Here is a 15,138-nt window from a genome sequence, read left to right on the forward strand (position 1 = left end):
TACACCACCCATGTGTAGTCTGTTTGTCAAAGCCTTATCCCGTGTCCACCTGGCCAGAATCCCTAGTCGCGCGGAACAAGGGGCCCCCCGCGAGAAATCCAGGTCCGTGGTAACTCTCCATCTTACCCTGACCAGACTATCCTTAGTGAGTGCAAAGTCAGAGCTAAGTGAAGAGAATCAACAAAGATCCCGGACCAACCCACAAAGACCCCGGGCCTGTTTGTTCCAACGACATAGCATGACCAGGCTGATGTCTAGCACTGAATGAAAGGCCCATTCAGTGATGACTTGTCTAAACAATAAGCAGATATTTGTCACATCAGCCACAAGGTGACATTTCTTCTGATGGAAGCTATCAATACATCCAATTCACATTGATGGAATTATCTTCCGTGAAACCACTCGGGCTCCTCGCTACCAGGATGGTACCGGGGTCTCAATACGTTTCCATTGTCTCAATGAAAAGAATTAAAAACACAAAGAAAATCTAATTTAGAATAAGTTATTGCAAAGAACAGTGGTCTTACCTCAATGCTGGTCCTGCTTTTTAAGGGGTTCTCATCCTGTGCCAGGGAATGTTCTGGGTGTAGCAGATGTGCTCGGTGTGGCTCTTAACCCTGTGTCCGCCTGCCAGCCCCTGCTTTACTTTACCTATGGGTTTTCTCTACCTTCCAGCATCCACCTTGCATGGCAGCCCCTTAGTACCAGGCACTGAAACACCTCATTTCTGCGTGCCCTTGCTCTGTTGCATAGGCACAGGTGTGCACTCACACATTAATTTCTAGCGAAGGGAGGAGCCTTCAGCTAAGGATGGGTGGAGTCTCATTGAGCAAACAACCCACTCCAGTGTTGCATGTCACTGAGAGGCAACACAGAGTCTCACAATATCCTCAGCAGGAGAACGTTCCAGTCTCTCAAGGCATTACCTTGCTGACTGCTGCACCATGTGATGACTGATCTTTCTGGTCTCCTTGGATGCATCTTCTGTTCTGTCTTCATCTCCAAGATGACCATTTGCCTTTAAATCCGTGCTTCAAGGTCTTTGCCCCCAGATAATCCAAAGCCAAATACTGCCCTATAAGGGAGGAAGGTATTTATTGACACCCTTAGTTTAGACCAAAAAAATAAATGGAACCAGGGAAAGGTTGAATAACTTATGGAAGATCACAGGGCTGGAAAGAGACAAACCTTGGCATCAAACTCAGGCTCAAAGTCTGTGTGGTAAACCCACCATTCCTGGGAGAACCACACAACCACAGAGAGCTCCGGCTGCATTTCCCTGGCTCTCAGAGACAGACTACAGGGCTAGGTGGGTGAATATACACTTTCCCTGATTCATCTCCAGCCCTGTCTTAGAGATTCCAGTGCATAATTCCGAAGAGTGCTTGAGCAGACATTTGATGTGATTTTCAATGCAGTGGCAGCCACAAGGTGATCCATCAGCCAGATCTTTGACAGAGAATTGATCTTCAGGGTCAGGAAGTAAACCTCCTGTTTACGTAGGATGCACTTGGCATGCGCCCTTTGAGTAGCACACTGAAGATAAAGCACAGTCAATGGCAGTCTTTGTCAATGAGTTTGTTATGGCATGTGAGGGGTTCCACTAGCGCTCAGGATATTTGCCCTGTCTCTTCTGTTCTTTCTTTCTTTTTTCCGTATTACAAACACTTTGTCCTTTCTTTCCCACCTCCCAGGCCTCTTCTGTTCCAAGCATCTGCACCCAACATCACAGAAGTAGAACGAATACTTACATGGTTCTCTGACCATCTGCCATGTTTTATTTCCAACTGATCTCTCTCTGAATTTCCTACTCTGTTTCATGTCTGTCTGAGTAATTTCAGAACCACAGATCGGTAAAGACTGGGTTTCTCTGGGCTTTCTTTCCTCTGCACCAAGAGAAAGGTCTATTGTAGGAAACTGTCTGTGAGATTCATTGATTGTTGGCACTAACGAAAAGAAAAAAGAAAACTTTCTTCCCTTAAAGCTATTTCAAAAATCTTAGATAATGATAGTAGAAAATAACCCCCAAAATGAGAAGAGCAAGATGCAAAAGTTTACTATCAGGCCTATTTTGTCATCCTAAAATCTTATCCACTTTGCTTTTGTAGTGAAATTTGAGTTGTTATGATGGGAAGCTGAGGGAAGTGTCTATGTTTACCTAAAGAGTACAGTGTTTCCTCATCCCATTTCTTCACCTTAGCAAGGTTTGCTGTTCTTTGTTCACACCTCAAACAAATCAAAATCATACTTCTGTTTTCTTCCTGCCTTTCATGTTGACAAACAGATAGATACAGCTAGGTTTTTTTTAAAGCTAGAATGGAAGAAAGGAAAAGGGCAGGAAAGGGAGAGAGATGGAGAAGAAGGAAAGAATAAAAGAAGAACAAGTGTCCACAGAGTAGAGTCTCTGAGAACCTCAATTGGAACTCTACCATTGACCATTGTTGATTAAAAATGCCTCAAAGCGTTCAAGGCCAGCCTGGTCTACAAAGTTGAGTTCCAGGACAGCCAGGGCTATACAAAGAAACCCTGTCTTGAAAAAACAAAAAAAACAAACAAACAACAACAACAACAAAAAGCCTCAAAGGCATCTGAGTCAATCACTCATGTAATGACTTATCCTAGGCCAGGCCCAGCTCCCTCATCCCAGCATCCCAGCCAACCGAATACTGGTGAGTGTACTTCATCCATCTCTATATCCTGGAGTTCTGATACATGAAACCTAGATTCTGAGAGGCCCAGAGGTGAGTCCTGTACTCCGTTCTCCAAAAGTGACTTGTCTGTGCTGTGTAACAGCCCCTACTCACAGAGGCTCTAAACAGCAGAAATGCATGCCCTGCTCATGCCACTTGCCTGGTATAAGAATACTAAGACCTCTGCTTCAAGGTGTCCTCACTCAGGGACTGTAGCTACCAGAGGCTCCATCTCTGCTCTCCCATGATCACTAAAACAGGAAAGGGGGCTCTGAAGAGTCCCACGATGGCCCTTAAATCTTTTCCTGGAAGTGACACAGGTCACTCATGTCTCACGAGCCACACAAGTCTCTGTGTTAACTTAGCTCAAGAAAGGAGGGAATCACTTGTGGTTCACAAGAGGGAGCCATCAAATGTCGAGTGGTCAGAAGGTGTCAAGTTCCTTGACACGGAGGAGCATGCCATCTTTCAAAGATGCCAACGGCAAATAAATAAGAACTGAGTAGTCCCCTTGCCGAAGAATAAATTTAATGGTACAAATTTAGAGAAGTAAAAATCCTCACCTAGGGAGCTAAACCTTTTAGAATGAACACAATTTGTCAGATGAGAACATTGAGGAGAGTGGGGACTCAAACACTGAATAAGACCCGGCCTAGCATTTGGGTTATAGACTTAAAAAGTGACAGTTAAAGGTCAAGAAGACATGAGTTAGGTTGAGGAGATAGCTCACACAAACCTGCTAGCCTTCACTCAGCATCCCAGAACACAGGCACCTGTAGTCCTAACACTCCCATAGGATATGGGAGACAGGCCGGAGACCCCTAAACAGCTAGCCTGGCTTACACAGAGGCAAAGTGACTCACTCAAGCAAGATAGAAAAGTGAGAACTGATATCCAAAGGTTGACCTATGACCTCCACATGTGCAGTGACATGTGCATCACACACACACACACACACACACACACACACACACACGCACACATACACACCAACATTTGAGAAGAGGAGAAAGAGAAGGAGGTGGTAGTGGTGGCAGTGTTGGTGGTGGCAGCGGCGGCAGCAGCAAAGAAGACAAAAGACAAAACAAGTCAAGCATGCAGGCTCACAGCTTTGATCCAGCTCTCAGTAAAGGCAGGTGGATCTCTATGAGTTCAAGTCCAGGCTAGCCTGGTCTTCATAGTAAGATCCAGGCCAGTGTGGGCAACACAGTGAGACCCTGTTTTTGTGTTGTCTTTCTTTTATCCTTAGAGAGACAGAGACAGAGACAGAGGCAAAGACAGACAGACAGACAGACAGACAGAGAGCAAGTTGATGAGTAGTGATCACTCCATAGCCTTCCATCTATTTTCAGGATTCCCCAAAACAGCACACCTACAAGTGCTCAAGTCCTGTATATAAAATGGCACAGAGCTTGCCCAGAACCCAGCACATACTCCCACATGATTCGAACGATGGAGACCTTTGAGATTAGTCTGGTTGAGCAGTCAAGGCAAAGCCACCACCCTGTCTGAAATCCACATCTGCAGGGTTTCAGTGTGGGTTGTCCGGTTGTCAGGTGTATAGTGAGCCCTCTAGTGGATGCTGTTGGAACTCATCCTGAGCCTCTCAGCCCGTTAGTCACCACCGTGGGTGCTCACAGCTGCCTTCTAAAGATGAAACATGGCCCCGGCCTTAGCCTTCAGCAGCCCATGTCTTAGACTATCTCTGTCAGGTGGCTTTGGGCTTTGGAGCCGCTCTGCTCCGACAGAGATGTGAAAATCGCAGGATCTATGTGTCCCTAGAGCAGCTTTCCGCCAGGACTATGGACAGTGCGCCCAGAGTATAAAGATGCTGCTTGCCAACTGCAGGGCACCCTACAGAGTTGCACTCCAGCTCCTTCTGTAGGACTTTGTCCTGAAGACACACCCGGCTTGACCCCCTCCAGTTCTGCAGCCATCCCCACCTCTGTCTGTTTTTTCCTGGGTGCACTTTCACTTATAGACACATGCCCATTCCAAGCTGTGTTTCTCTGGAAGACCTCAGGCAGCAGAGTGTGAGCCTGGATCTTTAAAGGACTCTGGGGACTCAAGCAGTGAATAAGATACAGCCTGTTTTCCAAGGAGCTTATGGTGATGTGGACAGAAAAATGTATAAACAAACTATTCCAGGTTGTGTGTGATCATACTGGAGAGGGGATGAAAATAATGGCAATCTGAGGTGGGGAGGGAGGGTGTGCCAGCTAGTCTTTACGTTAACTGGACACAGGCCAGAGTGCTCTTAGAAGAAGAAACCCCATTTGAGAAATGTTTCCATAAGAGCAGGCTCTAGGCAAGCCTATAGGACATTTTCTTTATTAGTGATTGATGTGGGAAGGTCCAGCCACACTGTGGATGAGAATTCCCCTAGCCTGGTGGTCCTAGGCTCTATTTGAAAGCAGGCTGAGTAAACCATGAGGAGCAAGTCAGGAAGCGGCATTCCTCTGTGGCTTCTGCATCACCTCCTGCTTCCAGATTCCTGCCCTGTTTGAGTGCCTGCCCTGATGTCTTTCAAAGATGAACAGTGATGTGGAAGTGTAAGCCAAATGAACCCTTTCCTCTGCAATGTGCTTTTGGTCATGGTGTTTCATCACAGGAACAGTAACCCTAAGACAGAGAAGGCTGCAAGATCTTAACCTTGGACTGGCACCTTAAGGAGCAATAGGATTTGGCTGAAGGAAAGGCAAGGAAGAGGATTTTTAGCTGGGACACAGTTGGTCAGAGTCAGCAGCCACAAAGGGGATGGCAAATAAAGCATAGAGAGACAGCTTGTGTACAATGGTGGAAGAGACAGTGGTAAGCAACCCACATGTGACTGTGAGCCATCAAATGGTAGCCACGCAGGAGGAGCAAAGAGGTCCCCTGAGAAAATGGTCCTACAGCTGCTCATCAAGAGAGGACAAGCACTCTCAACTTGTGCTCCCAGCCCACCAAGATCTTCCAAGGGCAGCTTTTGCTACCCTCAAGTTCAACAACATCTGAAACCTGCAATTACTCTCACTCCTGAATTTTTCACACACACACACACACACATACACACTCACACACACACACACACGTGGCTTCCAGGAACGGATCAAGAATCAGAAGACTGTGGACAGCAAGGTCTAGGAAATAGTTTAGTTTGATTCTCCCAAAAGCAGAATCTGTTGCAAGGATTTAGGCACCTGAAATTTCTTGGAGATCAACAACAACAATGACAAAATATATGATCAGAGAGGTAGGGACATGAGAAAGAAGAAAGCAAGCCCAGACTGGGGGTGTCCCGGAGCATGTTGCCATTGCAGGCAACAGGAATGTAAAACCAAGAGCTGTGGAGAACAGCATCTTTCATACACACCCAAGCTTCACCAGAAGGCAAGAGTGGGCCAAATGCTTCTCTCAGCCTCATCAGCTGCTGGCTGAAGGAAGCTCCCAGGGGGAGGGGTGATGATTCTCTGGGAGGTGGCAGAGGGCCAACAGGTACAGAGAGAAAGTACCGGGTCAGTAGGCTCCTATACCCCAAAACAGGATGAGCACACTCATATGCACACCCCACTTGCTTCTTGTGCTCCTCTAAAGCTGGGGAGGAGAAACATCCTGTTGTCCAGATTTTCCCTTCTCCTCCATAGAATAGTTAGAAGAAGCATCAGAAAAAAAAATAGCACCCATCAAAGTGGAGTTGACACCCATCCCCAAAGCATTCAAGCATTCTTCTCTCTAACTGATTTGAGGCCAGTGTACCTGCCATTTGGCATGGATTCGTTTCCTTACTCCATAAAGCAAATGTGCAAAGGATCGAGCTCACAATAGCCCTTGGAGCAAGTCAAAGTATAATCTCACTTTGAATTCGTAAAGAATCACCAAATCTGTCCACCTGAACACAACAGTGGAAAGTGGCATTTGCTCTTCCATAAAACTCTCCGAGCTCCATCTAATGTTTGAGTGTAAGTCTCTGCTTTTCTTTCTCTCAGCTGCTGGGTGAAGCCTCTCAGAGGACAGTTATGCTAGGCTCCTATCTAGAAGCATAATGAAGTATCATTAATAGTGTCAGGAATTGATTCTTGCCTGTGGGATGGGTCTAAATTTGGGGCAGTCATTGGTTAGCCATACCCTATGTCTCTACTCATCTTTGTCCCTAAATATCTCTGGTAGGCAGGACACATTTGGGTCAAAGGTTTTGTGGGTGCGTTGATACCTTTGTCCCTCCACTGGGAGTCCTGCCTGGTTACAGGAAGTAGCTACTTCTGGATCCATATCCCCCACTTCTGGGAGTCTCAGCTAGAGTCACCCCCATAGACTCCCTGGGACCTCTCTCCATCCCAGGGCTCTGGCACATCCTAGAGATTGCCTCCCCCCACTCTCTTCTCTCTCCCCTGCTCTCCCTACATATGATCTTCCCCACCACTCTGCCGTGCTCTCTTCCCTATCCCCTCTTCTACCAAGTTCCCTCCTTCCATCAACCTCCGATACCTGTTTTATTTCCCTGTGGGGCAGTGGTCTGTTCAGGCAGCCTGGGCCCAGTCGAGTATAAGTCTAGAACCCCGGAGCCCCAGTGGGCAATATTTCTTTTATCAATTGAGTAGGGGCTGTGAGATCTGAAGTAGAGTGGTTATTACGACCTTGGTCTTTGGGTTCGTCTGACTGAGGGGGCTCAGGAGCTGTGTTGCTATCAGTCTGTCCTATTGTAGATGGCCCTCTGCCATCTTTACTCTTGATGAGAGAAGCTACTCAGATCCATGAGTCCGGGCTATAAATATTATCCTTGGTCATGCATGGTGCTTGAAGGATTTCCTCCCACAACAAGGAGGTTTGGCTTTTGGCTATCTTTATTCCATGGTGTTTTAGTAGGGCACGTGTTTCCCTGGCCTGGGACGATTTTTTTATGGGATGGTGAGTTACCCATGATAGAAAAGAATAGAAATGTTTGTCCAATGGGAACATTCTCGTAGCTTGCCTGGCTTCCGGGGATTCTGCAGAGGTTCAAAATGCTAAGCCCTCCTGCAAATTTAAGGACTGGCAACTGCCCTGTGGCTTTTAAGTGGTTGCTGCATCACCAGGTTTTCTTTTTGTTTTAAGGAGAAGTTAGATAGAGAGTCTTTGCCAATACCCATTGCAGGCTGTCGGGATTTAGACAGAGGCCAGAGGGACCTTTAGCCAACACCAGAGAGTAGCTCTGGCCAGGAGACTTTAGTTGCCCCTTTAGTTTGTCCAAATCCACGCAATGGCGCTGAATGAAAACACAGTAGGAAAAGACAGATTGATTGTTTGTAAAGGTGGGGGGTTCACCTTCTAGCAGTATTCACCCCACATTAGGCGCCAGCTGTGGGCCTGAGTGCCAGAGACTTTCCACGGAGATCTCCGGCCTTACCTGGTGCAAGAGCCCTAGTGAAGGGAAGCAAGCATGGGCGAGGCTGTCTCTGCTGTCTTCCAGGCCACTCTGTTTCTCCATGCTGCCCAGAGGCCTACTAGCCAGTGAGGAGTGGGAAGCAGCTTCAGGCCACATTTTTGGGAGAGTAGACCTCTTCCCAAGTGTTACAGCTCTTAGAACAAAAGGCTCAGACAACGGAGTAGATCTTTCACGTGCTATTACTTCTCTGGATAGGATATATATACAGTTTTTTTTTTGTGGGGGGGGGGTCATTCAGATTTCAACAGCAGTTATCTCTCATTGGTTTGGGCTGAGAGTCTTTATTTGCATGTAAGAGGGCTTGACCAATATCACACACCTCTCCTGCTGGGACGGTTCTTTGGGGTTGGGACTAAAATATGAGCCAAGGTCCCAGGAGTTAGAGCTGAACTCCTTCCGTCCCTTTCAGGCAGAAATATTGCCCACTGGGGCTCCAGAGTTCTAGACTTATACTCCACTGGGCCCAGGCTGCCTGAACAGACCACTGCCCCATATTTCCCCTTCTGAGAAATACTCAACCATCCTCCCTTGGGCCCTCCTTGTTATTTGGCTTCTATGGGTCTGTTGATTACAGCATAATTACCCTGTACTTTATGGCTAAAATCCACTTGTAATGAGTACGTTCCATGCATGTCTACCTTACCTCACTCAGGATATTTTTCTATCCATCCATTTGCCTGCAGAATTCATGATGTCCTTGTCTATGATGGGTGAGTAGCATTGCATTGTATAAATTAACCACATTTTCTTTATCTGTTCTTCAGCTGAGGAACATCTAAGTTGTTTCCAGTTTCTGGCCATTATGAATAAAGCTGCTATGGACATGTCTTAGTCAGGGTTTCTATTCCTGCACAAACATCATGACCAAGAAGCAAGTTGGGGAGGAAAGGTTTTATTCAGCTTACACTTTCCACATTGCTGTTGATCACCAGAGGAAGTCAGGACTGGAACTCAAGCAGGTCAGGAAGCAGGAGCTGATGCAGAGGCCATGGAGAGATGTTCCTTACTGGCTTGCTTCCCCTGGCTTGCCCAGCCTGCTCTCTTATAGAACCCAAGACTTTCAGCCCAGGGATGGCACCAGCCACAAGGGGCCTACCCTCTTGATCACTAATTGAAAAAATGCCCCACAGCTGGATCTCATGGAGGTACTTCCCCAACTGAAGCTCCCTTCTCTGTGATAACTTCAGCCTGTGTCAAGTTGACACACAAAGCCAGCCAGTACAATTGACCCCTTGTCAACTTGACACACAAACACATCACTATTAAGCCTCAACCCTTATTTTCTTATTCATCCTCAAGATCTAAAGTCCCACAGTCTTTACATATTAAAAGTTCAATCAATTTAAAATGTCCAATATCTTTTTAAAATTCAAAGTCTCTTAACTGTGGGCTCCACTAAAATACATTTTTTCTTCAAAAGGGAAAAATATCAGGGCACAGTCACAATCAAAAGCAAAACCAATGTCTGAGATCCAACTCACGATCTTCTGGGCTCCTCTGATGACTTTGGTTACTTCTCCAGCTCTGCCCTTTGTAGCACACATCTTGTCTTCTAGGCTCCAGATGCCTGTACTCCACTGCTGCTGGATCATATGGTCCAAGTGGTAGAGCAGCCTGCATAGCAGCCTGGACCTGTTGAAGAGCCTTCTCCTGTTCCAGGCCCCATACAAAGCTAGCAGTTTCCGAGTCACTTGGTAAATGGGCCTGAGTAGCACACCCAAGTGAGGAATGTGCTGTCTCCAGAATCCAAATAGACCCACTAAACGTTGTGCTTCTCTCTTGGTGGTGGGAGGGGCCAGGTGCAATAACTTATCTTTTACCTTAGAAGGAATATCTCTGCATGCCCCACACCACTGGACTCCTAAAAATTTCACTGAAGTAGATAGTCCTTGAATTTTGGTTGGTTTATAATTATAATTATAATTATAATTATAATTATATAATATAATTATATATATATTATAATTATATATAATATATTATAATAATATAATATATAACATATTATATATAATATATAATATATATAATTATAATTATCCTGTACTTTATGACTAAAATCCACTTAAATGAGTACGTTCCATGCATGTCTACCTTACCTCACTCAGGATATTTTCTAGTTCCATTCGTTTGCCTGCAAAATTCATGATGTCCTTGCTTATGATGGCTGAGTAGCATTGCATTGTATAAATTAACCACATTTTCTTTATCCATTCTTCAGTTGAGAAACATCTAAGTTGTTTCCAGTTTCTGGCTATTATGAATAAAGCTGCTACGGACATCATTGAACAAGTGTCATTGTGGGATTGTGGAGCATCTTTTGGGTATATACCCAGGAGTGATATAGCTGGATCTTAAGGTATAACTATTCCCAATCTTCTGAGAACCTGCCAAATTGATTTCTGGAGTGGTTGTATAAGTTTTCACTCCCACCAGCAGTGGAGGAGTGTTTTCCTTGCTTTATAACCTCATCAGCATGTACTTTCCTTTAAGTTTTCGATCTTAGCCATTCTGATGGGTGTAAAGTGGAATCTCAGAGTCATTTTGATTTGTATTCCCCTGATGGCTAAGGATGTTGAACATTTCTTTTGGATATTAGCCCTCTGTCAGATGTAGAGTTGGTAAAAAGATCCTTTCCTAATCTGTAGGCTGCCATTTAGTCCTAATGACCATGGCCTTTGATTTACAGAAGCTTTCTAGCTCTATGAGGTACCACTTATTAATGCTTGACCTTAGTGCCTGAGCCACTGATGTTCTATTCATGAAGTTGTCTCCTGTACTGACAAGTTCAAAGCTATTCCTCACCTTCTGTTCTATTAGATTTAGTGTTTCTGGTTTTATGTTGAGATTTTTGATCTACTTGGACTTGACAGTTTGTTTGTTTGTTTGTTTGTTTGTTTTTGTTTGTTGAGACAGGGTTTCTCTGTGTAGCCCTGGCTGTCCTGGAACTCACTCTGTAGACCAGGCTGTCCTTGAACTCAGAAATCCACCTGCCTCTGCCTCCCAAGTGCTGGAATTAAAGGCGTGCACCACCACTGCCTGGCTGGACTTGAGTTTTGTGCAGGGGAATAAATAATGATCTATTTGCATTCTTCTACATGCAAACATCTAGTTAATCCAGCACCATTTGTTGACAATTCTTTCTTTTTTCTGTTGTATGATTTTGGCTTCTTTGTAAAAAAAAAAATCAAGTGTTTATAGGTATGCAGGTTTATTTCTGGGTCTTTGATTCATTTCCATTGACCAACCTGTCTGTTTCTACATCAATACAGTGCAGTTTTAATTACTATTGCCCTGTAGTACAGCTTGAAGCCATGGATAGCGATACCTCCAGAAGTTCTTTTGTTGTTCAGGACTGTTTTGACTATCCTGGGTTTTTTGTTTTTCCATATGACTTTGAGAATTGTTCTTTCAAGATCTGTAAAGAATTGTGTTGGAATTTTGATGGGGATTGCATTGAATCTGTAGATTGCTTTGGTAAGATGGCCATTTTCTCTGTGTTAATCCTACCAATCTATGAGTGTGGGAGATCTTTTCATCTTCTGATCTCTTCCTCAATTTCTTTCTTCAGGTCTTTCACTTGTTTGTTAGATTTACACACACGGTATTTTATGTTATTTGTGGCTATTGCGAAGAGTTCAGAGAAGGACTAAGGGACCCAAAGAGGACAGGGACTCCACAGGAAGACTAACAGAGTCAACTAACTTGGATTCTTGTGGGTTCCCAGAGCCTGAATCACCAACCAAAGAGTAAACCTGGCCTGGACCAAGCTCCCTGCACATATGTTGCACATGAGCAGCCTGGTCTTCATGTGGGTCCCCCAACAACTGGAGCAGGGGCTGTCTGTGAGCCTGTTGCCTGTCTTCCTTGTGGACCCTTCACCTTGTCTGGCCTCAGTGGGAGAGGGAGTGCCTAGTCTTGAAACTACTTGATAGGGGTGTGGTGGACTAAAAAGAATAGCACCCAGAGGGGTGCTTCCTCTTCTCAAAGGAGAAGGGGAAGGTGCAATGGGAGAGCAGGGAGGACTTCCATGAGCAGGTACTGAGAGGAGAGAAAGGACTGATATGGGGTTGTATTTGAATAAATAAATTAACTGAAAAAAATAATAATAAAGCCCAAAGAGGAAAAAAAGTGATATTTAGTGCACTGCATTCAAAAGCAAAGTCATGAGAAACTTTAGAATGCTGTGACCATAAAGGAACATGGAATTTTTTTTTCCTAGTCCATTGGTTTGCAAACTGCCTTGGGGGCCTGGGAGTTCTACAGAGGTGTGGTGAGGAATGGAGGAGGAGAAGGCTTTCTGCCCAGAGTGACTGTCTTCATTTGGATCCCCAGAGGAGAGGAGATGATCTGCTAACAAAGACCCATGCATGTGCAAGCCATATTTGGAGAATGACCCCAGGAACCAGTAGGGAAGTAAGAAAGGAGAGAGAAGAAACCATCCGATATGTTATGGAGATGGTGGCTCAGCATGTACAGGCACTTGCCATATATATCCTGAGTTTGAGGCCCAGGACTCACAGAAAGGTGAAAGGGGAGAACCAGCTGTCAGCCATCCCCTGTGGGTTCTGGGAATTGAGTTCAAATCCCCTGGAAGGATAGGAAATATTCCCAACCCCTGAGCATCCCTCCAGCCCCTAAAAAAAAATAAATCATTTTAAAGGTGTGTTATCAGCATATCGAGCACTGTGGGCGACTAGAACTGGAAACTTCTAAAGAACCTGTTCAGTTAGTGGAGCACCCTCCTCTGGAACATGCCACCAGACATGCCCAAAGTTCCTGGGCGCTGCTGTGTGAACTGCTCCAGCAATTGTCTGTTATTGGTTGAAAGCAGCTGTAGGGGCTGTATTTAACCCTCTGTCGAGGTGGGATGACAGACTTGGACTTTTGGTGGGATCAGTTGGAATTTTGCAGAGCTGGCAAACACAGATGTTTGCATGGGAATTGAGGCTCAAATCTTATCTGTTTTACATATCTGGTGGTTTGATCTGAAGATTCTCTATGATAAAGATACCCTAATAACAAACTTGGGCCGTTGTAGAACCACTAGGGTAATCAGATGCACTTATTTTACAAAGTCATGGGGCTGGGGAAAGGAGCATGTGGCTCCCTGTAGCAGTGTGGGGACCAGGGCTAATGCCACCTGAGCCTCAGACAGGGCTGTTTTCAAATGACACTCATTTCAACCACAGCTCATTTTTCTATTTCACTTTTTCCAGTTCCATTTCTCCATATTATCCTTACTCCCCACACATGCCCTGACGACCTTAGCGGACTATCTCCCAGCACCAACCACCCTAAGAGCTTTACACGAGTCATAGATAATACCATTCCTTCCCCCATTTTCATCCAGCTCCTTTGACGAAACCTTTTATACATTGGCAAACAGTAACCAAAAGTATGAAAGCTGAGGGAGGGGTGATACTGGCACAAGCACTGTGGAATGAAATGTAAATACGACACTCTACATGGGCAACATGCTGGGCTGATAAAACAACTTCTGCAAACTCAGTATCAAGGGGTCTGTTTCTAATGCAGCTGCCTATTGTCATTGGTGTTTGAAGATTAGTCAAAAGGCACCAGGCTGCCTTAGACGCTAATGTGTGGATGTCTTAATTTATAAAAGCCACTGTGCATCCTGCTAAGCTCTGCGTCCTCAGAATCTGGCGCTCTTTCTAGTACATTATAAGTGCTCAATAAATGGTTACTTAATGAATGAAAGAAGGAAAATCAGGGGCTCTTTACCCTACACCTCATCTTCCAACTCAAACGGAAAGGCTGGCTTGGAAGAGCCCCACATACCAAAATGTAACGACGTTCTAAAAACTGATTATGACTCTTGCCAATGATTTTTTTTTCTTGAATTGTGCTGACAAGGAATATGAAGATCATTTGCTCATTAAGTAGGTATTTATTCAGTGCTAACTCTATGTTGGGTGCTGAGACGCGATGTGAGAAAAGGGAGAAGAAAAAAGAGACTCTTCCTTTTTGAAGACTACAGTCAAAACCGGTAGGAATCCATCATCACATGAAGTAGAGGTCAAGATGCAGCAGGAAGAAGCAGAGCCAGGGTTTTAAAGAGACAGAGCCAACAATGCGTGATGCTTTCCTTCGAGAAAACCCAGTTCCCTTTCCTGCGAGTGTGAGCTGGCCAGTGCACTTCCTGCGACTGCAGACTGGAAGGTGTACTTCCTGTGAATCCTGGCTGGGCAGTGCACTTCCTGTGAGTGCAGGTTGGGGGGTGCACTTCCTGTGAGTGCAGGTTGGGCGGTGCACTTCCTGTGAGTGCGGGTTGGGCGGTGCACTTCCTGTGAGTGCAGGTTGGGCGGTGCACTTCCTGTAATTGCTGGTTGGTCAGTATGCAGGTCTAAGGATGCTTGACAACAGAATGACATGGCCAAGATTTGGGCTATGAAAAAAAAACAAAAACCAAGTCTCCCATCTTGAGTCTGTTTGCCTGTGTCCTCTTCTGCCTCTGCCTCACCTGCTCTGGTGAGGTCTTGTTGAGAGGGTACTCCATAGGGTGGGAAGGAAGGGAGGTACGCTGGAGGAGGAACTGAAACCTTCCCAGAACTATGCACAAGACCTTAGAAGCACTTCCAAGCTTGTTTTATACAGCCAAGTTGGGGGTCATTTGTTATGCAGTACCAAGTAACCAGCTGGAAGAAGTGCAAGACTCCTGGGATGTGGATGTGGATGTGGCGTAAGGTGCACCGTTCTGATCTAAAAAGTGAGAAACCACCTCCCTGAGCATGAGGTCCAGTCATAGAGCATCAAGAAGGCTGGAAAGGGCAGTCCAGGAACAGGAAGTGACAAATGCAAAGGCCCTGAGCGAAGAAATCACATTCTCAGATATACTCAACACTTACCAAGGTGGCTACGGAACAGATTATCAAATGAGGTTAGTTTATAGTGAAGCCAACATGAGAGCAGACCCATGGGGGGGGGGCATCATCGAGGACTTTGGGTCTTGGGAAATTAATGAGAAGTCTTTGAAAGGTTCTAAATAGGAAAATTATTTGATCACAAGTAGTTGATAATGTG

The 15,138-nt window shown here is 45.3% G+C and overlaps 1 protein-coding gene across 1 annotated transcript in view; it reads right to left on the reverse strand.

Moving 5' to 3' along the window:
• The window catches only part of Ptprt (protein tyrosine phosphatase receptor type T), a 1,176,099-nt gene extending 1,175,553 nt beyond the window's left edge, over window positions 1-546 (reverse strand). Inside the window, exon 1 of the mRNA XM_031372645.1 lies at window positions 528-546. The gene's annotated coding sequence lies outside the window, so the exon portion shown is untranslated. The remainder of the gene's footprint in view (window positions 1-527) is intronic.
• Window positions 547-15,138: the final 14,592 nt, after the last annotated feature.

This window comes from Mastomys coucha, unplaced genomic scaffold (genome assembly GCF_008632895.1).
Source record: "Mastomys coucha isolate ucsf_1 unplaced genomic scaffold, UCSF_Mcou_1 pScaffold15, whole genome shotgun sequence".
Taxonomy (NCBI): domain Eukaryota; kingdom Metazoa; phylum Chordata; class Mammalia; order Rodentia; family Muridae; genus Mastomys; species Mastomys coucha.